The sequence below is a fragment of the Sus scrofa genome, chromosome 9 (assembly GCF_000003025.6).
Source record: "Sus scrofa isolate TJ Tabasco breed Duroc chromosome 9, Sscrofa11.1, whole genome shotgun sequence".
In the NCBI taxonomy this organism is placed as follows: Eukaryota; Metazoa; Chordata; class Mammalia; order Artiodactyla; family Suidae; genus Sus; species Sus scrofa.
Window position 1 is genome coordinate 85,294,070 of NC_010451.4, and position 26,573 is coordinate 85,320,642.

Sequence of the window (26,573 nt, forward strand, 5' to 3'; positions counted from 1 at the left end):
CTTGCATCCCTGGGATAAATCCCACTTGATCATGATGTACAATCCTTTTAATGTATTGTTGGCTGCAGTTTGCTAGTATTTTGTTGAGGATTTTTGCATCAATGTTCATCAGTGAAATTGGCCTGTAGTTTTCGTTTTTTGTGGTATCTTTGTCTGGTTTTGGTATCAGGGTGATGGTGGCCTCATAGAATGAGTTTGGGATATCCCTTCCTCTGCAATTTTTTGGAATAGTTTCACAAGGATAGGTCTTAGCTTTTCTCTAAGTGTTTGGTAGAATTCACCTGTGAAGCCATCTGGTCCTGGACTTTTGTTTGTTGGAAGTTTTTTTAATCACAGTTTCAATTTCAGTTCTTGTGATTGGTCCATTCGTATTTTCTGTTTCATCTTGGATTAGTCTTGGAAGATTGTACTTTTATAAGAATTTGTCCATTTCTTCTAGGTTTTGCATTTTATTGGCATGTAGTTGCATATAGTAGTCTCTTAGGATCCTTTGTATTTCTGTGATGTCCGTTGTTACTTCTCCTTTTTCATTTCTAATTTTATTGATTTGAGTCTTCTTTCATTTTTGCTTGTTAAGTCTGGCTAGGGTTTTATCAATTTTGTTGATCTTTTCAAAGAACCAGGTTATCGTTTCATTGATCTTTTCTATGGTTTTCTTTGTTTCTATTTCATTGATTTCTGCTCTGATCTTTATGACTTCTTTCCTACTACTCTCTTGTCTATTCTTCTCTCTTGAGCTGCTTTAGATGTAAAGTTAGCTTGTTTATTTGAGCTTTTACTTGTTTCCTGAGGTGGGCTTGTATTGCTATAAACTTTCCTCTTAGAATGGCCTTTTCTGCATCCCATAGGTTTTGGAGTATCGTATCTTCATTGTCATATGCTGCTAGGTATTTTTTAATTTCCTCTTTGATTTCTTCAGTGATCCATTGGTTGTTTAGTAGCATGTTGTTGAGTCTCCACCTGTTTGTGTTTTTTGCATTTTTTTTCTTGTTGTTGGTTTCTAGTCGTATAGCATTGTGGTTGGAAAAGATGCTTGATATGATTTCAATTTTCTTAAAGTTACTGAGGTTGGATTTGTAGCCCAGGATATGATCAATCTTAGAGAATGTTCCATGTGCACATGAGAAGAATGTGTATTCTGTTGCTTTTCGATGGAATGTCCTATAAATATCTATTAAGTCCATCTGGTTTAATGCATCTTTCAGGGCCTGTGTTTCCTTACTAATTTTCTGTCTGGTTGATCTTTCCATTGCTGTAAGTGGGGTGTTAAAGACCCCACTCTGATTGTGTTATTGTCAATTTGTCCTTTTAAGGTTGTTAGCAGTTGCTTTATATATTGTGGTGAATCTATGTTGGGTGCATAGATATTTAAAATTGTTACATCTTCTTCTTGGATTTATCCTTTGATCATTATGTAATGTCCTTCTTTGTCCCTTAAAATATTCTTCATTTTAAAGTCTATTTTGTCTCATATGAGTATTGCTACTCCAGCTTTTTTTGATCCCCATTTGCTTGAAATATTTTCTTCCATCCTCTCACTTTGAATTTGTATGTGTCCCTAGAAGTGAAGTGGGTCTCTTGAAGACAGCATATATATGGGTCTTGTTTCTGTATTCATTCAGGCAGTCTATGTCTTTTGGTTGGGGCGTTTATTCCATTAACATTTAAGGTAATTATTGATATGTATGTTCTTATTGCTATTTTATTAATTGCTTTGGATTTGTTTTTGTTGCTCTTTTTTCTTTCCTTCTTCTCTTGTTCTTTTCTGCTTAGAGAAGTTCCTTTAGTATTTGTTGTAAGGCTGGTTTAGTGTTGCTGAATTCTCTCAGTTTTTGCTTATCTGTGAAGGTTTTGCTTTCTCCTTCAAATCTGAATGAGAGCCTTGCTGGGTAGAGTAATCTTGGTTGGAGGTTTTTCCTTTCATCACATTAAGTATGTCATGCCCCTCGCTTCTGGCCTGCAGAGTTTCTGCTGAAAAATTTGCCAGTAAGCTTATTGGGGTTCCCTTGTATGTTGTTTGTTTCCTTTCCCTAGCTGCTTTCAAGATTGTCTCTTTGGCTTTCATTTTGGTCAGTTTGATTAATATGTGTCTCAGTGTATTCTTCCTTGGATTTATTTTATATGGTACTCATTGTGCTTCCTGGATTTGAGTGAGTGGTTCCTTTCCCATGTGAGGGAAGTTTTCAGCTATTATCTCTTGGAATATTTTTTCTGTCCCCTTCTCTCTCTCTTCTTCTTCTGGCACCCCTATAATACGGATGTTGGTGCGTTTAACATTGTCCCAGAGTTCTCTGAGACTCTCTTCATTTGTTTTCAATCTTTTTTCTCTTTTCTGTTCTGCATCCGTAATTTCCACTAATCTGTCCTCCACCTCGCTTACTCATTCTTCTGCCTCCTGTATTCTGCTGTTGGCTGCTTCTAGTGCATTTTTTATTTCCGTTATTGTATTTTGCATCTCTTCTTGTTTAAGTTTTCTATCTTGTACTCTTTGGTCAGTGTTTCCTGTAAGTTATCCATCTTTGCCTCCAGTTAATTTCCAATGTCTTGCATCATCTTCAGCATCAACAATCTAAAGTCTTTTTCCTGGATGCTGAGAATCTCCTCATGGCTTAGCTGATTTTCTGGGGTTTTTCCTTTCTCCCTCATCTGAGTTATAGTTCTCTGTCTTTTCATTTTTATAGGCTTTTGGTGTGGTAACCTTTTTCCAGATAATAGAATTGTAGCCTCTCTTACTTCTGGTGTCTACCCCCTTGTTGTGGCTGAAATGGTTATGGCGGCTTGCTGTAGGCTTCCCGATTGGGGGGGGGGGGGGCTGATGCCTGCCCACTGGTAGGTGGAGCTGATTCTAATCCCTCTGGGGGGAGGGACTTAGTCTCTGGATGGGATTAGAGGCAGCTGTGCACCTGAGGGGGGTCTTTAAGTAGCCTGTTTATGGAGGGGTGGGGCTGTGATCCCACCTGGATTGTTGTTTGCCTTGGGGCTTCTCAGTACTGACTGACGGGTGGGGCCACATTTTCCCAAAATGGCCACCTCCAGAGAAAGGCACAGCTGCTGAATATTCCCTCACAACAAGCCATAGTCACCCCTGTTTTCCCAGGATGTCCTCCAAGAACTGCAGTCAGGTTTGACCCAGATTCCTATGGAGACTTTGCTTTGCCCTGGGACCCAGTGCACGTGAAAGTCCGTGTTTGCCTTTTAAAAATGGGGTCTCCGTTTCCTCCAGTCCTGAGGAGCTCCTATGCACAAGCCCCACTGGCCTTCAATGCCAGATGCTCCAGGGGCTCTTTCTCCAAGTGCCAGATCCCCACATGTGAGAGTTTGATGTGGGGCTCAGAACTCTCACTCCTGTAGGTGAGTCTCTGTGAACCAGTTAGTTTTCAGTCTGTGAGCCTTCCCACCCTGGATATATGGGTTTGTTATATCACAAAATCACCCCTCCTACCTCTTGATATGGGCTCCTCTTTTTCTTCTGGAATAGAATATCTTTTTTAAAGTTTCTGGTCCATTTGGGTGGAGATTGTTCAGCCTTTAGTTGTGAATTTTGTTGTTTTTTAGGAGAGAAGTTGAGCTCAAGTCGTTCTATTCCACCATCTTAATCCCATCTCCCATATTCTTTGATTATAGGGTTTTACCTGTAATTTTGAAGGCTGAAAAATCCCATGATCTGCCATCTGGAAACTTTTTTGATTTTCCCATACTGGATTCCCCTACCCAACATCTGTTCTGCTTGTAGGGATGCCTTCAGATCTGGGAGAGAGCAGCTAGCTGGCCGTTCACTGTCTGCAAGATGGCGGACTCTCATTATTTCTTGTAGAAATGGTTTAGTATTGCTGTATTCTTTTAGTTTTTGTTTGTTGGAGAAACTCTTTATTTCTCCTTTTATTTTATTTTTAGTTTTATTTTTATCTTTTTAGGGCTGCACCCGCAGCATATGGAGGTTCCCAGCCTAGGGGTTTAATTGGAGCTGTAGCTGCCAGCCTACACCGCAGCCACAGCAACATGGGATCTGAGCCTTGTCTGCAACCTACACCATAGCTCATTCCAATGCTGGATCCTTAACCCACTGAGTAAGGCCAGGGATTGAACCCACGTCTTCATGGATATTAGTTGGGTTTGTTAACCACTGAGCCACGCTGGGAACTCCATAGTGTCAGGCTATGTTCACCTCTCTATTCTGAGATGACCCTGATGGTTTGCCTCCATAGCCCTTGTAAGAGGCCCTGTCCACCAATAGCCTGTGCAAGAGGTACCCCACCACATGGGAGTCCATATGTGCACAGAGGAAGATATTCCTATGGCAGTCTACACCTCCTCCTTCTCTCCCATCCCAACAATGGTGCTTTGTTTCTCCTGCAGGCCCAGGCCTCCTTCTGGGTTCCCTCAGTCTGTGGCACTCCACTTCCCAGCCCATGGTGCTCTGCTCCCTAGCTCTTCATGCTCTTTCCACTCAGCCAACCCTGGACCTCTCCCCAGAACTGACCTCTGAAGCTTGAGTCTCAGCACACCAGCCCCTACCCACGCATCTCAGGTTCTGGTGTCTGGGGGCAGTGGTACTGATGGTTTGTGTGGCTCTCTGCTTTTTCCTCCTCAGTCCAGCTGCTGTGTTTTCTTTGAGGCTTTGCGATCCCTCCATCTTGGCTGATCTCCCTGTCACTTAGGTGGCTTTCCAGGGTGTGGGTTCCTTTCTTCTTTCACAATTCCCTCTCAGGAATTCTGGTCCTGCCCTGAATCCTTTTTTTTCTCTTCTCCTTTTTCCTTTTGTTCTACCCAATTATGTGGAGGGTTTCTTGCCCTTTTTGGAGGTTTAAGGTGTTCTGCCAGCATTGAGCAGATGTTCTATGAAAATCATTCTACATGTTCTACATGTAGATGGTTTTTTTTAATGTGTTTGTGGAAGAAGGTGCATGCATGTCTTACTCCTCAGCCGTCCTGATCCTACCTCCTAAATTTTATTTTATTTTTTTTAAGGCTGCACCTGCAGCATATGGAAATTCCCAGGCTAGGGGTCAAATAAGAGCCGCAGCTGCCAGCCTATACCACAACCCCACCAATGCAGAATCTGAGCTGTGTCTGCAAACTACATCACAGATCATGGTAACACCAGATCTTAACCCACTTGGCAAAGCCAGGGATCAAACCCATATCCTCATGGATACTAGTCAGGTTCATTACTTGCTGAGCCATGATGGAAACTCCCCCATGTCCTAAATTTTGGATATTACCCATTATCACATATGGAATGGAGATATTTTCTCTCATCCTGTATGTGCCTTTCCATTTTGTTTATTATTTCATATGCTCTGCAGAAGCTTTTTAGTTTGATGTCACACTTTATTTCTGCATTTGTTCTCTATGCTTTTGGTATAATACCCAAAAAAATCATTGCAAAGCCCCAAATCAAAAGTTTTCCCCTAAGGTTTCTTGTGGGGGGGTTGCAGTTTGGGGTCTAACATTTGGGTTTTTAATACTTTTTAAATTCATTTTTGGTGTATGGTTTTAGATAAGGGTCCAGTTTTATTCTTTTGCATGTGGATATTGAGTTTCTCAAATATACTCTTTCCTTGACAAGATTATTTGACTGGATATACTTGAGTTTATTTCTGGGATCTCTTTTCTGTTCCATTGCTCTGTGTGTTTCTTTTTATGCCAGTACCATGAGGTTGCTTCAGGCTTCACAATTGTATGGAGGATGGTAGGCTTGCCTCCAGGGGCAAAGATGAACCTTTCTCCCACCAAGTGTCTGGGCAAGCAGAACTACTTGCAGACCATAGCTGAGAGGGACTCAGGCTGAGTTATAGAGCAATTTCAGGATCTTCTATGAGACTGAGGGTGATAGGCCTACCTCAGGAGAGATGGATGGGAAGAATATATGGTTATGTCTCCTGACTGCTTCTTTGATGGGCAGAATTGCCTCAAGATCTCAGCTAAGAGAGGCTGGAGTCAGGTCCCAGGACCAATGTCACCAGTCCTATTACCCAAGACACCTCTGGGCATGACTCCTGTCGAGTCCCTAGGTGGATAGTCCTAGTGGCAGGGTGAAGGCCAGATGGGGCTCTAGCCAATTTTGCAGGGGAACAGTACTATTTCTGGGTCTGTATCTAGGACCATGGTTGGTGAGACAACCACCTGGGCATGGGCCTGGCTTCCCAAAATCCCCTTCCTCAGTCTTGGGCTCCATCTAGGTTTCACATGGGTTTTCTACATGGGTCCCAAAGTTCCCACAAAGACACTTTTGTCTATGGATGACTGCTAAATTATTATTGCTGAGGGGGCATAGGAGCAGGGGGCCTCCTATTTTGCCAGCTGGCTGACATCACCACTCTAATTTCTTATTTTTGTATTTGATGTAACAGCCTTAGAAAAAAAATCTTGACAATTAATTTTAAATTATATATTTATTAATGTAAATGAAGGAGCTTGCTTGGCACACTGACAGCACATAACAAGCTCTTCATGATTATTTTGACACTTATATTAGCTAAGCAACAATAATAAGAAAATGATTCCTTATCAAGCACAAAATAATATCCATGTATGACATGGTTAAGTATTTAAGTAATTCTCTTTATTTTAAATGATTTTTTTTCCATTATAGCTAGTTTACATTATTTCATCAACTTTATACTGTACAGCAAGGTGACCCAGTCACACATACATATATATGTTTTTTTTCTCATATTACGATGCTCCATCATAAGTAATAGACATAGTTCCCAGTGCTATACAGCAGGATCTCATTGCTTATCCATTCCAAAGGCAGTAGTTTACATCTATTAACCCCAAATTCCCAGTCCATCCCACTCCCTCCCCCTCCCCCTCGGCAACCACAAGTCTCTTCTCAAGTCCATGACTTTCTTTTCTGTGGGAAGGTTCATTTGTGCCATATGTTAGATTCCAGATATAAGTGATATCATATGGTATTTGTCTTTCTCTTTTTGACTTATTATTTCACTCAGTATGAGAGTCTCTAGTTCCATCCATGTTGCTGCAGTAATTCTCTTTAAAAATAGTAAAACTGATTTGAAAAGAGATAGAAAGAGTAAGTAATCAGGGAAAGATTCTAGAAATAAAAGATCAGCCCTCAGGCCCAAATCAACCAAAGTTCTAATCCAAATTAAGACAAGAAAGCAGTTTTTAAAATTCAAAACCATAGCAGGCATAATAATTTAATAAATTAAGTGATCATTTTCATAGATCTTTTCATAGATCATTTCATAGATCTACCTGCAACTTCGTAGAAATTTCTCAGCAAAACTTATTCCAATCTTAATAATGTTTTATCCTACTTATTTTCTTCTTTTGTTGTTAGTTGGCTCTACTTTTGTGTAATTATGCTACTCTTATATGAGGACTTCCACATTAGATAATGCAGAACTGCTGTACTGTGTGATTATTGTGAAGGTGGGTTGTAGCCCAATGTTTCCTTTCCATTTTACTCCTCACTAGCCAGTACTGAGAGAATGGTAACCAGCTTTAATATACTGGGTTTAAACAAACATCTATGTTGAAAAACTCATTACTGAAGCTAGCTACAAAGAAAATAATGTACTAATTTTAAAAAATAAAAATCCAAACAAATACATTAGAAACATTTTACCCATAACAGTATGACTTGAAACTTGGACTTCTCTGATTCTAATGGCCTCTCTCATTCTAACAAAGACAAATTTTAAGGAGGAGTAACTTCCAAAGACAAGGACTGCTGGGGAAAATCCTAAAACATTGCTCCTGAGCATTTATCTTTACAGCAGCCAGAATACAATTCTCAATTGGCTTTAGCTGTCCAAACCAACACAAAGAGATTATAAAAATCCAGGAAATTCATTTAAATAGAAGCACATTTCGGAATACCTACTATGTGTTGGGCCCTGCTGGCCTCTGGAAATAAAGAAATGATTATAGCATTTACATGTTGATATTGAAGTTAACACATTTACTCAAACCCTGATACCAAGTCAGAGAAATAAATTGTCAATATCTTTTTTTTTTTTTTTTGTCTTTTTTTTTTTTTTTGCTATTTCTTTGGGCCGCTTCCGAGGCATATGGAGGTTCCCAGGCTAGGGGTCTAATCGGAGCTGTAGCCACCGGCCTATGCCAGAGCCACAGCAACGCAGGATCTGAGCCGCGTCTGCAACCTACACCACAGCTCAGGGCAACACCAGATCGTTAACCCACTGAGCAAGGGCAGGGACCGAACCCGCAACCTCATGGTTCCTAGTCGGATTCGTTAACCACTGCACCACGACGGGAACTCCAAATTGTCAATATCTAAAGGATATTCCCAAATGTTTTCATTAACATAACAACTCGGTCATCATTTGTACTTCAGTAATAATGAACAGTCATTTATTAAGCTTCCACAGCATTCTAGACACTGAAATCCACCTAAATATATAAAACTCTCACTTACTGTCATGGTGATATTGGGAATAATGGTCGCAAGATCCTAAGATGGTCCTAAGACCAAGGATCCTAATGGTACTAAAATCTCTCATCCCTAATTCATGATCTGTAAAAAAAAAAAAAAAAAAAAAAAAAAAAAAAAAAAGAAAAAGAAAAGAAAAAGAAAGAAAAAGGCGCTATGTACATTTAAATGCTTTATTTCATTATATTAAAAGAAGATTTACACATGAAGACTACTGAGTATTCTCTATATACATACCGCTATTTGTCCTTAAGTCTGGGGTTTCCTTTACTTGGCGTGAATTATAGGAGAGGTGCCCAACACTCAGACCAAGTCAGGTATTCTAGCTTATGGTAGTATTGGAGAGAAAAGTGCATAAACCAGAGGATGTCATTATACCAGTGACAATGGAGGAGAAAATATCCAGCGCTGACAGCCCTGCTCACTTGCAAGCTGATTGGTGTCAACATGTAGAGCAGTACAGACAGAATGGCTTAAGAAGGGGTTTGCTGCATCTGGCAAGAAAGGAAGTGTAACAGCAAAAAGAGAACAAATATTGTATGTCTGTGTTTGCTCCACCTAGGAAAAGCAGACACAATGAATCTACAGTATGTATAGAGAAGGAACTAACCACATGTATTAATACAGTCTTTGTGCCTCAGCTATAAAACAAGTTCTGGGCTTGTAGTTAAAGTGGCTGCACAGATGGGGCCTTCTCCCCTTTCTTTGCAATATTCCATATTCTAATTATGACTTGCACTACTTCTGGCACAAAAGCAAGGCCACTGATGTGGCCCAAGAGTAGGCATGATAAAAAGCCAGGTCCATGAACTCGTGTGACTGCTCTTTTCCACTTCCCTTCTCCTCTCTCAGCTAATGCAGTCTGTGTTTTTGACAGCATTTGGAATTTTTCAAGCTGTCTCTGGTTGCTTTTCACTCACTGAAAAAAAAAGAATATCAGATCTTCAGAAGTAACTCTATAGTTACTGGCAGGAGAAAAGCACAGACTGGTTGAAAATGTGGTATAAAACCCCACAAGCATATATAAGTGTTAATAATTGATTATAGTAAAAAGGATCTTGTAAGAGCTAATGGAATTATCCACTATTCTATGTAAAATCCAAGTGCAAAATCTACATTATGGGTGACAGGTTTCCCCACTTCAATGGTACTTCATTTTGGCCCTAAATATTTTAGGTTTTCCATTTAAGACCATAAAGGAATAACATCAAGTTAATGAAAATTACTAAATAAGATGGTCTAAATCATCTTACTATGTTTCTATTATTTATAGTGGGAGACTTCTAACTTTTCTGTATAAATTTATGTTTAATTATTGAGTATCAGAAGATACACTGAACTGTACCCTAACATTCCATCAAGCTCTTAGGAAGAACAAGTGTTCTTAACGATGAGTGAGTCTCATTTAAACTATGTAACTGTAAATATAGGAAAGTCTCCTACACAATTTGTACTTAAGTTTTAGCTTTTTGAATATAGTACTAACATAATTCTGAAGTAGATACTCTCCTATTATAATGTAGTCTTTTTTGAACATTTCAAATTATTTTTTCTCTTTTTCTCTCAGAGTCATTTGTTTTCATGAAATTTCAGTACTTTGGTCATTTGGTAATCTGGAGCATCATTATATTTATTCATTCATTCAGTTATTCATTCATCAAATATTTACTGAGTGTCTGGAAATACAGTAGTTATCACACCAGAATGAAACCCATACTCTACCGAAAAGAGATAGGTAATACATAAAATAAACACAGAAACTACATAGTAAGCTAGATACTGATAGGAATTATAGAGAAAAATAAAAGGAACAAAAAGAATAGGGAATGGGATTTTAAATAGGGTGGCCAGGAAATGCTTCACTGAGAAGCCTAGTTATCCTTCAGTAGTAGAAACAGAGAGAAATCTAGTCATGTGCATTTATGGTAGAAAAATGTGGAGGAAACAACCACAAAAGCTTTGAAGGCAGATTATTCATGGAATGTGAGAAGAAGAGCAAAGTGGCCAATATAACCAAAATGGAGCAACAAGCAAAGATGATCACAGAATTGTAACCAGGACCAGATCAATGTAAGGTCTTTAGCTTTTATTCTGACTGAGATGAGAAGCCATTGGATGGTTTATGTAGAAAAGTGACATGTTTGAATTTATGCTTTGTAAGTCATTTATATTGATATAAACTGTTGGCTTGACAAAGGCGTAAATGAGAATACTAGCTAGAAACGTTAAAATTATTCATTCAAGATATGATGACTTGGACTAAGTTGATAAGAATGAAGGGAGTATAAATAGTTGGAGTATAGATGTTTATTAAAGGTAGATGAGCAGTACTTAGTGATCGATTGAAAGATGGTTATGAGGAGAAAAACTGACTCCTCAATTTGGGGCTTGGCAAATTAAATGTGGAGTTAGCATTTGCTGATATGGAGAAGATTCTGTGAAGAACAGATTTGGAGAGAAGTGTAAGAGCATGATTTTGAGCTTGTTAAGTTTGAGGTGCCTTTTAGATATTTAAATAGAGAGATCTTGAGTTTAAAGAAGAGGTCCATGATGGAGATAACCATCTGGGAGGTGTCTGTGAAGAAGTGATTTTTGAAGTCATGTGCAAGATGGGATTGCCAAGATAGTGAATGTAGGGGAGAGAAGACTCTGAGAACTTAGTCCTGGTGCATTCCAGTGATTCCTGGTCAGGGGAATTAAGAGACACCCTCAAAGAAGTCTTAGCTGAAACAGCCAGTGAGAAAAAAGAAAACTTGAAGTTTGGAGTGTCCTGGAATCCACATGGGGAAACTTTCGAGGATGAGGGAGTAATCAAATGTATCAAATTCTGATGATGGGTCAGGTGAAATGATGAGTAAGAATGGATTTGGTTTTAGCAATATGGAGGTTATTGGTGATTAGATAATAGCAATTTCATTAGAGTGGTGAGCTCAAAAGCTTGACTGAGAGAGGCTATAAGAAAGGAGAATTGAGGACTGTTAATTTAGACAACATTTTGAAAGTTTTTTTATGTAAAAAATGAGAAATTTGGTGGTTGAATGGAATGATAGAGACAATATAATCCTTTTCCTTTCTTCATACGGGAGGAATAAGAACATGGTTATTATAAATGATCTGGTAGAAAGTAAAGGGAAATAATATAGGTGCAGAACAAAGTCTCAAAGTGGGAAAGTAAGCAACTGACCCTTAAGTCAGCCATTGCCAAAGGAACAGATGCAAGGAGGTGGTTAGTTATTATGTCAGGGTTTTGTGGAAGCTCATTTCTGTATGTTTCTATTTTACCTGAAGGCAAGGTCATTAGCTGGGAGTTAGGATTTAAGAGGAAGTTTTAGAAGTTTGAGGAGAAAAGGTAGGAAATATTTTTCAGGGGGCGTGGGAGAATGAATGGACTTGGGATATATAATATGATTACCAGGCAGCATTAAGAGCCCACTTGAGATTAGCAGTCATAAATTTAAAGGAAGACAATTGTTAGAGTTGTGTTTTTCTGCAGCCATATTCAGCTGTATGGGAGCAGATGTGGAGTAGGAAAAGAGATGGATTTAACCATGGATTAACCATAGTTGGAATGCAAGACAGATACAATACAAGGAAAGAGATAGAGAATAATTATAATGATGGCTCATGCAGTGTTAGGTGAATAAGAAGGAGAATTTATAAGGGGGACAATGAAAAAGTGGTTTGATTAACTGATTTTGGCCTGTATGACATATAAATATGCATGAACTGAAAAGACAAAAGGTAATACTCATGGAGAGAGATTCCTAAAATTGCAATTTTTGGAAATTTAAGAGTTATTAGTAAAAAGAACAGTATGGTATACAGAGTTCCTTTGTGTCACAGTAGGTTAAGGATCCAGTGTTGTCACTGAAGTGGCTTGGGTTCTCCGGCTGCTGCTGAGGTGCAGGTGCAGCAAAAAACAAACAAACAAAACTCTAGATGGTATAACCTTTGTACTGACTGTCTTATATAGGAGATGGAAAGTGATCACTTCAGAAAAGAGGAGCTCAAGGCACCAAGAAGCTGGTTTGAAGGATCATCTACATAGATTTTGAAATAAACAAGAATTAAGACAGTAATAGTTTAGGAGAGAGTGACTTTTATCTAAGAGTTAAACTCTTAAAGGAGAAAAGGAAAGTGATTTAGAGGCCTGTAAATGAGTCCAACAAGGAAGGGTAATATGAACTCTCACAGCATGAGCTTTAAAGTGGGAAGAAGTGATGAAAGGAGAAGAAAGAATTGCCTGTACGTGACAATGAGGAACAAATGTATCAGTCCCATCTCCAGGGCCAGGGGTGGGAGAGTGTAGGAAAGAGCCACGAATTCAGAGGACTCCTGACAAAACGGTATCCTTAAGAAAGACCCAGTTTCACTTACAGGTGTGATTCTTCACCTTGGCTGCTCATCTCATAAATAGATTAGATAGGTAATAGAATAGATAAATAATAGGTAGATAGGTAATAGATATATAGGTAGGTAGGTACATAGATAGATAGATTTAAATACCTATTTTTCAGTTTTATTTTTAAAACTTTCCCCAAAACTTCTCATAGAAAGCTGACCCTATGATTAAAACAATTTTTCAGTCAATTAAATTCCATGAATGACATTACTTACACTGTCTATTATGTAGTAAGAAAAGTATCCACAGTCATGCACATAATCAGTTTTCATTGTCCCAGAAGAATTAATCAAACATAATTAGGCAGGAAATAATCTCACCTAAACATTCTTTTGGTATGAAGGAGGAATTCTCCAACAATAATAAAGACTAATCCTTCTTCATATGTAACAATGAAGTTATGGAATTCTTTGTGTCACTGATACAATTTTGAGATGGCTGCTGATACAACCACAGGGGGGCCATGTAGTCACATAGAACTGGATGTCCACGCTGCCTCTATTACAGGCACTGTATCCAAGAAGACCTAGAAACACCACAGTAGCCTACCATATTTGTGAGAAAAGCTGTGTTTATATCATCCTTATAAGATATTGTGGTAGGTACTTCATTGTAAATTAATGTACAATTGCTGCTGGAGAAAAAGTTCAAATGTTTAATTACAAGAGATAAAAGAGCCAATTCAAAACTATTGTTAAGGTTCAATGTTTTATCATTTTAAAATTAATTCATTTATTCCTTCAAGACAACAGGTTATGAGTATCTAATATATGCGAGGCACTCTGCGGGCTAATGGGCACACAGCAGTGAATTAAATTCTAACTTCCCATATTTTACATTCTTCTCCACTCTGGTGAAAAGTCTTTTTTATTCACCACCCAAAAAGCAAAATATATGAATGCACCCAGGTAAATATAGGGGGTTAGGAATTAACTTTCAATTGGATATTTCCTACTAAAATTATTTCCTGATATCCTTTGTCAAGATTAAACATATATAGGAGTCTTACAAAACTGGGAATGAGAACTCACAAACTCAGAGAAAAACCAGTTTCTTAATAAATTTCTTGTGATGTGTAGTTTCAAAAATCAGAAACAAATGTTTCTGTCACCCCTTACAAGTGGACGAGCCAGTTAAAATCAACTCATACGTCTTAGTTTTTTTTTTAAGATGAATACTAAGAACATAGATAAGAGTAAATAAGAACAAGAGAGATGTGAGGGTTTAAAAATAATAAAATATGGCCATAATTCCTCTGAGAGGAAGAGCTAAGACAAAATAGAGTGGTGTTGAAGAAAGAAATGAAAATCCCTGAGGCAACCCAGCAAAGGAAGAAGAGGTTCTCTTAAAGTATAAATGGGCCTTTGTTGAATTTTAACAAGCCCTCAAAGGACAGATTCCTGGAGATGTCTGAAGTTCTTCATTTAATGTGAAAATACTTTACACTTTCCTTTAAACAAAGAAATCACCCCACTGGCTAGGAGCCAGTGCTTGCACATTTTTTGAGGCACCACAGGAAAAGAGAAAAGAAGAAAGAAGCCAAGCACTTCCACATTCACCCTAGGGGAAGAATGTGCCCCACTTCCCAGAGTTCTAATCAGTGGCAGTTCTGGATCCTGATTAATGAGTCTTTCCATGCTCCTGGCTCTGCTGCCCCCACTGCTGCTCTACAGTTTCAATTTTCACCCCAAATCTGGAAGTGGCTCCTCAGTGAAGAAAGCCCTAAGATGATGTGGAGGGAATAAAAGGGAAATGCAGATATTAGAGCTACCTGACCAGCAGGAAATTTGAACTGTATCAACTGAGATGGCCCAAAGAGCTGTTGAAATGTAAGATAATGTTCAGAACAGGATTACTATGCCATGAGATCTTTTGGGGGGTGGGGAGCAGAGTTTGAACTAAAAGTTTACAAGTCAGTGTGGCACAGCATCTCTTTTCCATTGCCTCCTGCTCTGGGTGGGGGCTTCTTTGAGTCATAGCTGCAGTGAAGTTTTTGATTTAACTTGCTAAAAAGGACTTTCTGTGTCCTTTGGGTGGCTGAGCTGGGACGGCTTTCCTCTGGGTTATGATTTATTTACTTATGTGAATATGATATTCATGGATACCTATGAACACCTACATTTCATATTGTCTGAGCTTTGTAAATATAAAATAAATAAATCTCCACAACAGGGCTATCTGGCAGAAACAGAAGCACAAGGAATGTCTGATATTCACTCATGGTCCCACAGCTTGGAAATGATGGTCTGGGCCCCAGACTGTGCTCTTAGGCACTCAACCATTAGCATCTCCTTTACAAGAGAACCCTTGATTTGAGCACCAATTGTCATTTTTCAGAGGTGTATAGATGTCCCTTTTGCCATGGGCAAAGCCCACTGAAATGCTCTGGAAAAGTAAGATGGAGTGTAGGTGATAAGATCTTCGCTCCCCTTTTGTCATTGGTCTTATTTCACTTTGCTATAAGGGGCTGTGTGCAGAGCCTTGTACCTAACACATAGAATTATAGTCCCCAGGGCAGAACTGCTCCCTTGGATACCCCAATTTCGCAGGCTCACATGCAGAAGCTCTGAACCTGGCATTGCAGTCTGGAGCATAAGCAGCACAGCTTGTGCACTAGGACTCCACCCCCTCCTCTCCTGCTCTGCTGTGGAAATCCCTATAAAGCAGCCCCATCCATGGCCTAGGGGGAGAGCTAGTGCTCTGGAGCCCAGACTTGCTCTCCATTCTCTAATCAAAAAATAAATTTGCCTTTTTTTTAATCTTTTTTATTTATTTCCTCTCTGATCTTTTTTTTAAAAAAAATATTATGGCTGATTTACAATAGTCTGTCAATTTCTGCTATACAGAAAAGTGACAAATGCTCATGTTATCTTCCATTATATTCCATCACAAGTGATTGGATATAGTTCCCTGTGCTATACAGCAGGATCTCATTGCTTATCCACAACAAATGTGAGAGTTTGCATCTACTAACAACAAACTCCCAGTCCATCCCACTTCCTCCCCCTTGGCAATCACAAGTCTGTTCTCCATGTCCCTGAGTTTGTTTCTTTTCTGTAGATAAGATCATTTGTGCCATATATTAGATTCCACATATAAGTGATATCATATGGTATTTGTCTTTCTCTTTCTGACTTAATTTACTTAGTACGAGAATCTCTAGTGCCATCATGTTGCTGCAAATGGCATTATTTTGTTGTTTTTTTATGGCTGAACAGTATTCCATTGTATATATGTACGACATCTTCTTAATTTGTTCATCTGTCAAGGGACATTTGGGTTGTTCCCATGTCTTGGCTATTGTGAATAGTGCTGCAATGAACATTGGGGTACACATATCTTTTTGAATGAAAGTTTTGTCCAGATATGTGCCCAGGAGTGGGATTGCTAGATCATGGTAGTTCTATATTTAGTTTTCTGAGGTACCTCCATGCTGTTTTTCACAGTGGTTGTACCAATTTACATTCCTATCAACAGTGTAGGAAGGTTCCCTTTTCTCCACACCGTCTCCAGCATTTGTTATTTGTAGACTTATTAATGATGGCCATTCTGACAGGTGTGAGTTGGTACCTCATTGTAGTTTTGATTTGCATTTCTCCAATATTTAGTAATGTTTATCATTTTTTCATGTGTCTATTGGCTACCCATATGTCTTCTTTAGAGAAACGTTTAGGTCTTCTGTCCATTTTTCAACTGTGGTGTTTGAATTTTTGCCATTAAAAGTTGTATGAGTTGTTTGTACACTTTAGTGATTAAGCCCTTGTTGGTTATCAGTCTCATTGTACTGGTTTGAATGATACCAGGTAGGAGGAGCCTTCTTAGGGACCAATTTGAGAGGGGCGGTAACACTTTCAAGAGAAACTGACATTTTTATAAAAGTAGAAAAGAAAGGAGTATCTAAGAATGCAAAAAAGAACAGTAGTTAAAGAGTTAAGACTGAGTTTTATCCCTTCTTAGGCCTGTTTCTTGGCTGTGTGATCTTGGACAAGTAGCAACCTTATCTGTTAACTGGGGATAGTGATAGGGGGTTTACTTAAAGGTTAAGTGAGATGATGCATATTAGGACAAGAACATTATAATAGTGACAATTAATTTAATGTCTTTAACATATATTGCCCACAAGTAACCTCATAGTAAATTCACCCCAATGGAACCTAAAGTTTTTCCTTGTTTCACCCCTAGAATATATATTAGAAGATTGTTTTATATAGCTCAAGGATTAGAAAATGACAAGCATATTTTCAGTTACAAAAAAGAATTGTGGGTGTTCCCGTCGTGGCTCAGTGGAAATGAATCTAACTAGAATATATGACGACACAACTTTGATCCCTGGCCTCGTTCAGTCAGTTAAGGATCCTGTGTTGCTGTGAGCTGTAGTGTAGGTTGTAGACACGGCTTAGATCTGGCACTTCTGTGGCTGTGGTGTAGGCCAGCAGCCCCGGCTCTGATTCATAGCTCTAATTCCTGTCATGGCTCAGAGGAAACAAATCTGAATAGTATCCATGAGGATGCAGGTTCGATCCCTGGACTCACTCAGATCTGGCATTTCTGTGGCTGTGACATAGGCCAGCAGCTCTGATTCTGGGAACCCTCATATGCTGTGGATACATTCCTAAAAAGACAAAAAAAAAATTGTGAAAATTAATTTTTGCATATCCAAACTCTGGCAACAAGCCAACAATATGAAACAAATAATTAAACTTGGAAAAAATAGAGAACCGGCTGACTGAGGTAAATCAGCACAAGTAATGCCTCCTTCTTTGTTTGCTCCCCACATTGTCCCGCAGTCTTAGATTTTTGTCTGGGCTATTTGTAGTCACTGTGTTCCTGGAACAGCAGTTGCTTGGAGCTCAGCATTGTGGTTTCTAGCACCAAAGGGAGCTTTATGACCAGATCACTCTAAGTCACTCTGTTTCAAGCTACCCAAGACTTTGGGGTTAAGAAGAATGGTAGAGGACTTCTATAATTTAATACTAGGTTTTGTTTTTTTTTTTAATTTTTTCCATTGGAGCAATTCAGTGCACATTATGTGTGCACATGTGTTCCAGTACAGATGGAGACTCAAATGACTATCAGACTCTTTGGTGTGAGTTCAAATTTCCTGAAGGTGTTGGAATGTCTGTAAAACATCGGATGCCCTTTGCTTGAGGTTTTTTTTTTTTTTTTCCCTAAAGTAAATATAGTTTAATTCTCTGCTGATTTGAAATCTCACTTTATTTAGGGAAAGACATGACAGTATCTTTGAAAAATCATTCATAAAAAAAGTTTTTGAGTTTCTGGCAGGTAACTAACTGACTTTCATATTCAAAAGTTAGATCTGATTTGTCTATAATCAAAGACCAGCCATTTTGTTTGTGTGTATTCCCTCCCCCCCACAAAAAAAAAAAATCTAAAATCTTTATTCTTGTTCCAATACTATTAGTCATATTTTTAAAAAAATTATTGGTGAGCTGCTGTCATCACTCTTACAATGCATTTTTCCTACTTAAGCTTCAGAAAGTTTTTTCAGGGCGGCTTGGACAGTGTTATCAATGTAAGTGCTGGGGTTTTTTGTTTTGTTTTGTTTTGTTGTCTTTTTGCCTTTTCTGGGGTGGCTCCCACAGCATATGGATGTTCCCAGGCTAGGGGTCTAATTGGAGCTATAGCCTCCAGCCTACGCCAGAGCCACAGCAGCATGGGATCTGAGCCGCCTCTGCAACCTACACCACAGCTCATGGCAATGCCAGATTCTTAACCCACTGAGCAAGGCCAGGGATCGAACCCGCAGCCTCATGGTTTCTAGTCAGATTAGTTAACCACTTCGCCACGACGGGAAATCCAGTGCTGGGTTTTATTTCTAAGCCTTTCAATAACTGTAGAGTAGCTTCCTCATTTTAAACTAATCCCATTTGTAGAGAGAAAAGAACCCTCCGCCAAGGTTGTGCTTTAAGTAGTGGATTCTACAAGCAGTGGCTTCCACCAACTACCTTTGTAGCTGAGAATCAAAATGTAAAGAAAATGCTCTGAGAAGATGAGGATTTGGGCCAGACACAATCTTCGGTTCATTCGTAACCAGAAACTGAAAACACAAACGTATCCATCAGTTAAAAAATCATTAGCAGCCAACTTTCAGGGTATGCTGAATATGTAGGTGCTTATATGTTTTAATGTGCATATGCATATTATGTTTGCCCAGTTATTCCTCTGCATAAGTTCTCTTGCTCCCTATTCCTTGGCAGAAATTCTACCATTAGAATTACTACTATGGATTCCGAAAGAAAGACTAAAGCAGTGCCCCTGTGGCAATATAATACTCTGTCACTCAGGGTGGGCTAAGTCATGCAGTGACAGCACATAATCTCCATGTCACAGTGACCTAAAGTCGTTGCTTTTGTTTTTTTATGTGACATGTCCATCATGACGAGCTTCTGCTCACCATCAACATTCAGGGACTTTTCTCATCATCATTCAAAAGAGAAAAGGATCCCTAAAGGTTCTGGAAGTCATAGTTAGGTGCTCAGATCTCCAGAATGACACTTATCACTTGTAGTTACAATTCATCTATCACCACTGATTACCTGGCCTCCACAACCACAACCATGGGTCAGCAAGCACATCCAATATGTGCCTGAAGTGGTGGGAACCTGAAAGCATTTGATCAGAGTACTAAAGACTCCCAAGAATTACCTCAAAGAGGAATTCTGAATTTGGAAACTGCCTTTACTTTCTGACTCCAGGAATTCTTGAGATTAAGTGCTTCGTGAGCAGAGGGGAAGTAGAGCAAACCTCATTAGGTTGAGAGACTTCATGGAATGGAAGTCAGAGGGAGAAGACCCTGTTTGTTTGGAAGCAAAGAGTAGATGTTAGAAAGGCAAAAATGGAGTTACCTTCATGGCTCAGCTGTTAGCAAACCCGACTAGGATCCTTGAAGATGTGGGTTCCATCCCTGGCCTCTCTCAATGGATTAAGGATCTGGCTTTCCTGTGAGCTGTGGTGTGGGTCAGACATGGCTCAGATCCAGCATTGCTGTGACTGTGTCATAGGCCGGCGGCTACAGCTTCAATTTGACCCCGAGCCTGGGAACCTCCATATGCTGTGGGCGCAGCCCTAAAATAGAAAAAAATTTTAAAAAAGGCAGAAGTAAGAGGGAGATCAGTTTGCTATGCAACTTTGCTCATAGAGAAGTTTTGCTTAAAACTACATTGTTGCAATTAATATCACAGTTTTTATGTAAATATACTTTAAAAAAACAGAATAATTGGGAGTTCCCATAGTGGCGCAGTGGTTAACCAATCCAACTAGGAACCATGAGGTTGCGGGTTCGATCCCTGGCCTTGCTCAGTGGGTTAACGATCCGCCGTTACCGTGAGCTGTGGTGTAGGCTGCAGACGCGGCTCAGATCCCATGTTGCTGTGGCTCTGGCGTAGGCTGGCAGCTACAGCTCCGATTCAACCCCTAGCCTGGGAACCTCCATATGCCGTGGGAGTGGCCCAAGAAATGGCAAAAAGACAAAAAACCAAACAAAAACCCCAAAATAATTGTATGTGAAGAGATTATCACAAAAAATGTTATATATTTGTGGACTACCCAAAATAACAAAGCCAGATCATTTATTATTTGCTTATCATCAAAAGAAAATAGCTGAAATTCGAAATATGCATATGCTAAGGTTTATATATACAAGTTTCTCAGGTTGCTTATGTAAGTATATTATAAAGTATCCTCAGAATTCACTAATGTGGATAACTACTTGCCAGGAAATCAATCTTTTTTGAATACTATAAGAGGGGGCCACTTAAAGTTTCTTTCAATCTTAGATATCAGTGTTTTCATAATTAATCTACCTTCTATTTATAGCTATTCAAACTAAGGAGCCACTCATGAATTGCTTAACTAAATGGATTACTTAACTGTTTCTTAATTGTGTCCCAGGAGTTAATTCCTTTTCATGTTGAATAGTATTACATTGTTATGGACACATGCAATTGTTTATCAGTTGATCTACTGAGGAACATTAGAGTTGGTTCCAGTTTTTGATATTGCAAATAAAGGTGCTTTAAACATGTAGGCACAAGTCTTTTATGGACATATGCTTTCAGTTCTCTTGGGTATAAACTAAGGACTGGAAACCACTTTCATAAAGGAAAGTGTATTTTTGACTTCTTAAGAAAGTGCCAGATTCAGATATTTTGCTTATTTTTTGGGTTGTTGTTTTTATTTGTAATTGGCTTTTTGTAATTTTTATTGAAATATAGTTGACTTAACAGTTCCAGATATACAATAAAGTGATTCAGATATACACACATATATTCTTTTCTATACTCTTTTCATTATAGGTTATTATAAAATGTTGAGTGTAGTCCCCTGTGCTATACAGTGGTCATTGCTGGTTATCTTTTTGATATATAATAGTGTGTATATGTTAATCCCAGCCTCCTAATTTATTCCTCCACTCCCCCCATTTCCCTATTGGTAACCATAGACTCTGTCTCTGAGTCTCTTTTGTAAATAAATTCGTTTGTATTCTTTTTTTAGATTCCACAAGTGATATAATTTGCTATTTTTCTTTCTCTCTCAGGCTTTCTTTACTTAGTATGTTAATCTCTATGCCCATTCCTGCAGCTGCAAGTGGCATTATTTCATTATTTTTATGGTTCAGTAAAATCCCATTGTATATATGTACCAGATCTTCTTTATTCATTCCTCTGTCAGTGGACATTTAAATTGCTTCCATGTCTTGGCTATTGTGAATAGTGCTATTATGAACGTTAGGGTACAGTATCTTTTTGAATTTTATCTCCGGATATATGCCAAGGAGTTGGGATTGTAGGATTATATGGTAGCTCTATTTTTAGTTTTTTTTAAGGAACCTCCATACTATTCTTCATAGTGGTTACACCAATTTACATTCCTACTAATATTGAAGGAGGATTTCCTTTTCTCCACACCCTCTCCAGCATTTATTGTTTGTAGACTTTTTGATGATGGACATTGTGACTGGTATGAGGTGATACCTCATTATGAGTTTTGATTTTCCTTTCTCTAATAATTAGTGATGTTGAGCATCTTTGCATGTGTGTCTTGACCATCTGTCTGTCTTTGGAAAAATGTCTGTTTACATCTTCTGACTATTCTTTGATTAGGTTGTTTGGTTTTTTGACATAGAATTAAATGAGATTTCTGTATATTTTGGAGAGTAATCCCTTGCCAGTCACTTAGGTTGCAAAGATTTTCTCTCATTCTGTGGGTTATATTTTTATTTTTTTATGGTTTTCTTTGCTGTGCAAAAGCTTTTAAGTTTAATTATGTCCCATGTGTTTATATTTGTTTTAATTTTCATTAATCTGGAATGTGATTTATGTCACATCTGAAAAAAAAATACTGCTGTGATTTATGTCAAAGAGTGCTCTGTCTATGTTTTTCTCTAGAAGTTTTATAGTAAAAAAAAAAACCAAAAAACAAAAACAAACAAAAAACACAAAAAACGTAGAAGTTTTATAGTATCTGTCCTTATGTTTAGGTCTTTAATTTATTTTGAGTTTATTTTTGTGTATGGTATTAGAGAATGTTCTCATTTCATTCTTTTACATGTAGCCATCTGGTGTTTCCTGCAGAACTTATTGAGGAGGCTGCCTTTTCTCCATTGGTATCTTATTGCTTACTTTGTCATAGATTAGTTGACCATGGGTTATATCTGACTTTCCTATCCTTTTACATTGATCTATATTTCTTTTTTGGAACAAGTACCATACTGTTTTGATGACTGTAGCTTTGTAGTATAGTCTTAAGTGGGGAGCCTGATTCCTCCAGTTCCATTTGTCTTTCTCAAGATTGCGTTGGCTATTCAGCATTTTTGTGTTTCCATTCAAATTTTTTGAAAAATTGTCCTAGTTCTGAGAAAAATGCCATTGATAATTTGATAGGGATTGCATTGAATCTGTAGATTGCCTTGGGTGGTATAGTCATTTTGACAATATTGATTCTTCCAGTCCAAGAGTATGGTATATCTTTCTATATGCATCATCTTTGATTTCCTTTATCAGTGTCTTAGAGTTTTCAGAGTACAGGTCGTTTGCCTTCTTATGTATGTTTATACCTAGGTATTGTATTCTTTTTTTATGTGATGGAAAATGGGATCGTTTCCTTAATTTCACTTTCTGATCTTTCATTGTTAGTGTATAGAAATGCAAGAGATTTCTGTGTGGTAATTTTGTATCCCGCAACTTTACCAAATTCACTGATGAGCTCTAATAGTTTTTTCTGGTAGCATCTTTAGGATTTTCAATATAGGGTATCATGACATCTGCAAAAAATGACAGTTTTACGTCTTCTTTTCCACTTCGGATTCCTTTTATTTCTTTTTCTTCTCTGATTGCTGAGCTAGAACTCCAAAACTATGTTTAATACACATGGTGAGAGTAGGAATCCTTGTCTTATTCCTGATCTTAGCAGAAATGCTTTCAGTTTTGGACCATTGAGAATGATGTAATCCTTGGGTTTGTCATATATGGCTTTTATTATGTTGAGGTAGGTTCTCTATATACCCCTTTTCTGGAGAGTTTTTTTTAATCAAAAATGGGTGTTGAATTTTATCAAAAGCTTTTTCAGCATCTATTGAAATGACCACATGGTTTTTATTCTTTAGTTTGTTAGTGCTCTTAAGGCCTTCAACTGATTTTTTATAGTCCCCACACTTATGAAAAGTAGTCTGCTTCAATCAAGTTCTAATTATCAAAATTTTAATAAGATTTTGAGAAGAGCTTCACAACATCTTGATTGGTGTCAAATAAATAATGGTACCATCACCTAGCCATCTTGATATATAAAATTAGCCATTACATGTACCCTTTGTCAATTTGGCACACATACGTATCAGCTTCAAACATATTTAATCTCTACAAATACATAAGTAATACTTCTGCTTACTATGATTCACCTATCTCTTGTGCAACCCGAAGTCCATTGACCTTTTCACCAGAAGATGATGTGAAATGATAATCAGTCTTCCCTTCATATTCTATAACTCAGATACTATGATGTAAAGTTAACGATACTTTACTATAATACTATTTACTATTAATGCATCTCACATGAGATGAAAAACGATTGCATGTATACATACACAAATGTATTAATAACAAAATAAGGAAGAAATACTCATAACAGTTACATTGCTAGGGTCTCCAGCTGGTCACATGACTGTAACTGGTATTTAAAACTATCTATTTCCCTCATCCCTCCCATATTATTTTAGCCCTCAGAAAGCATCTCAGCTGGTCATGGTATTTACTTGGTGGGGTTACCCAAATCTTCATTCTGGAAGGTTCTAGGCCATTAGTAACCCTGCCTGAATTGTTATAGCTTTCTATTCAGTTTATCACAGGGCATGTGATAAGTACTAAGAAATGCCCTAAAGGAACTTCTGCATTACAAATACCCTCTTCCTTACCTCTGTTTTATATTAGTAGTCTAATTTCCCTTTGGTAATCAGGATCCCTCACCTTTGCCAGTAGAGTAGCTTCCTTCTTTGCCTGTTGATTCAGAGACATGAGGAGCCCAAAGTGATCAGCTAGTAGTCTTAACTTCCAAGTCAGTGGAATCATGCTGTGTTTACTGGTAGATGTATTCCTCCCTTTGGAGACCTGCAGACCAGCAAAACATAAGATGGTGAGAACAGGAAAAAAAAAATTTTTACTGGTGGATCACTAGCAATAACAGTGAGTGGTGCCACTTCTGTTTCTACTGCTTGATTTCTGGACCCATGAATCCTGGATATGGATGAAACAAAATCATATATTTTTTTGCACACTAATTTTCAAGATTCCTTTGTATTTATATTACAGTATATTATATATGTGCAAATATATGCATATACATTACATACACATACCTATAAATTGACATAAACTTGAAAATAGTTAAAGTAATACACAAATTAAAGACTTATGAACTGTGGTACCATTTTATATATGAAAAAACACATTACAACATTAAATACTGTTTCCACTTATATATATGAATATGAAGTAGTAAAACCAGAACAGAAAAGATAGATGAAATACTAGAACAGGGTTATTATTATTAGATAGACAAAGTGATATGATTAGAGAAAGGTATAAAGGAACTTTCAATTATATAAAATTATTATTTAAAAAAAATCAAATATTGCAGAAACTACACTTTTCAAATGGGTCACCTGAGTCTATGCCATGGACTGATTGCACCCTCCCAAAGTTCATATATTGAAGCTTTAAGCACTGTACAATGATATTTGGAAAAGGAGTCTTTGGGTGGTAATCAGGCCTAGATTAGGTCATGGGATGGTGCCTTCATGATGGGATTAGTGCCCTTACCAGAAGAGACATGAGAGAATTTAATCTCTCCATCATGTTCAGGACATAGCGGTCATGCTTAGCCCTGGAAGAGAGATCTCACCAGAATTCTACCTTGCTGGCATCCTGATCTCATGCTTCCAGGCAGCAAATTATTAGCAAATAAACTTCTATTATTTGTCAAGCTATCTATGGTATTTTGTTATGGATAAAACAGTCATTATTCAAAATATAATTCCTTATATTTGAAAAATTACCTTCCTTTAAAATGATTTATTGCCATGAATATCAAGATCACATTGCTTAAAGAGTACACAGAAAAGCGGAATTCTAGAAAAATTAAAAGAAAATAAAACCATTAGATATTGTAAAATCCTTGAAGGTAGGAACTGCATGACTTGCAGTGCCTGGTACAGCATCTGCCATATGTCAGTGTTTGTCTGCTGCATAGAAAGAGTACATAAACAAAAGAAACTATAAAGCTCCACAAACTAGTGTTCTTCTGAAATCTAACAAAGAGATGAAATTACAACAATAGCAAAAATGTATCTTTTCAGGGACTGATTATCATGCCATAAGTTTCCAACTTTTTTTTGTTTGTTTATTTTGTTTTTGTCTTTTTAGGGCCTTGCCTGTGGCATATGGAAGTTCCCTGGCAAGGGGATGAATTGGAGCCACAGCCACAGCAACGCCAGATCTGAGCCATGTCTTCGAGCTACACCATAGCTCATGGCAATGCCAGGTCCTAAACCCACGAACCGGGCTAGGGATTGAACCTATGTCCTCATGGATATTGGTCGGATTCGTTACTGCTGAGCCACAGTAGGAATTCCAAGTTTCCAACTTTTAATGTTGCTATGAATAACATGTTCTGATAAAACTAGGTTCCTAATATCCTCTTTAAACAAATTACTAATTCCAGTTTCTACAATTGCAATTAAGCCCTTTCTTCTGCTTTCTTTACAATCTCCTTTCCATAGCCTTCCTTTGCTATTCCAAATTCTGAATCACTTCACACTAAATGGAGGCATGTGATAAGTTTCCTCCTTTGTGTTCTTTTAAGCTAGTCATCCTGAAGAGGGAATCACTCGTTTTGTATCAGTCCCAAGAGGTGTACTTCAACTTCTTAAGGAAAAGCGATCACATTTTATTAACCTGCATCATATAAAGTTCAAAAGATTTTTTGACTGATACACCAATAAGCTGTCATTATAGAGAACCACATATAGACTATGCGCCTGGATAGAATTACTAGAAATGGAGCTATCAGAGAAACCCTGAAAAATAAAGCATGGCTCCAAGTAAGAATTACATAGTATGGTTCTTTCCTTTTTTTTTTTTTTTAAACATCATATGTGTTTATACTTTCAGTAAATTTCCAAATGTGCTAATTCAAATTGGTCTCCTAAGTATTCCCTTCTGTTGGTAGCATTTG

The 26,573-nt window shown here is 38.0% G+C and overlaps 1 long non-coding RNA gene across 1 annotated transcript in view; it reads right to left on the bottom strand.

The window, feature by feature from the left end:
* LOC110255479 overlaps positions 16,413–26,573 on the bottom strand; it is a 46,692-nt gene continuing 36,531 nt past the window's right edge. Inside the window, exons 3-4 of the long non-coding RNA XR_002335844.1 lie at positions 24,308–24,448; positions 16,413–17,439 (exon numbers count right to left, since the gene is read on the bottom strand). This is a non-coding gene — a long non-coding RNA (uncharacterized LOC110255479). The remainder of the gene's footprint in view (positions 17,440–24,307; positions 24,449–26,573) is intronic.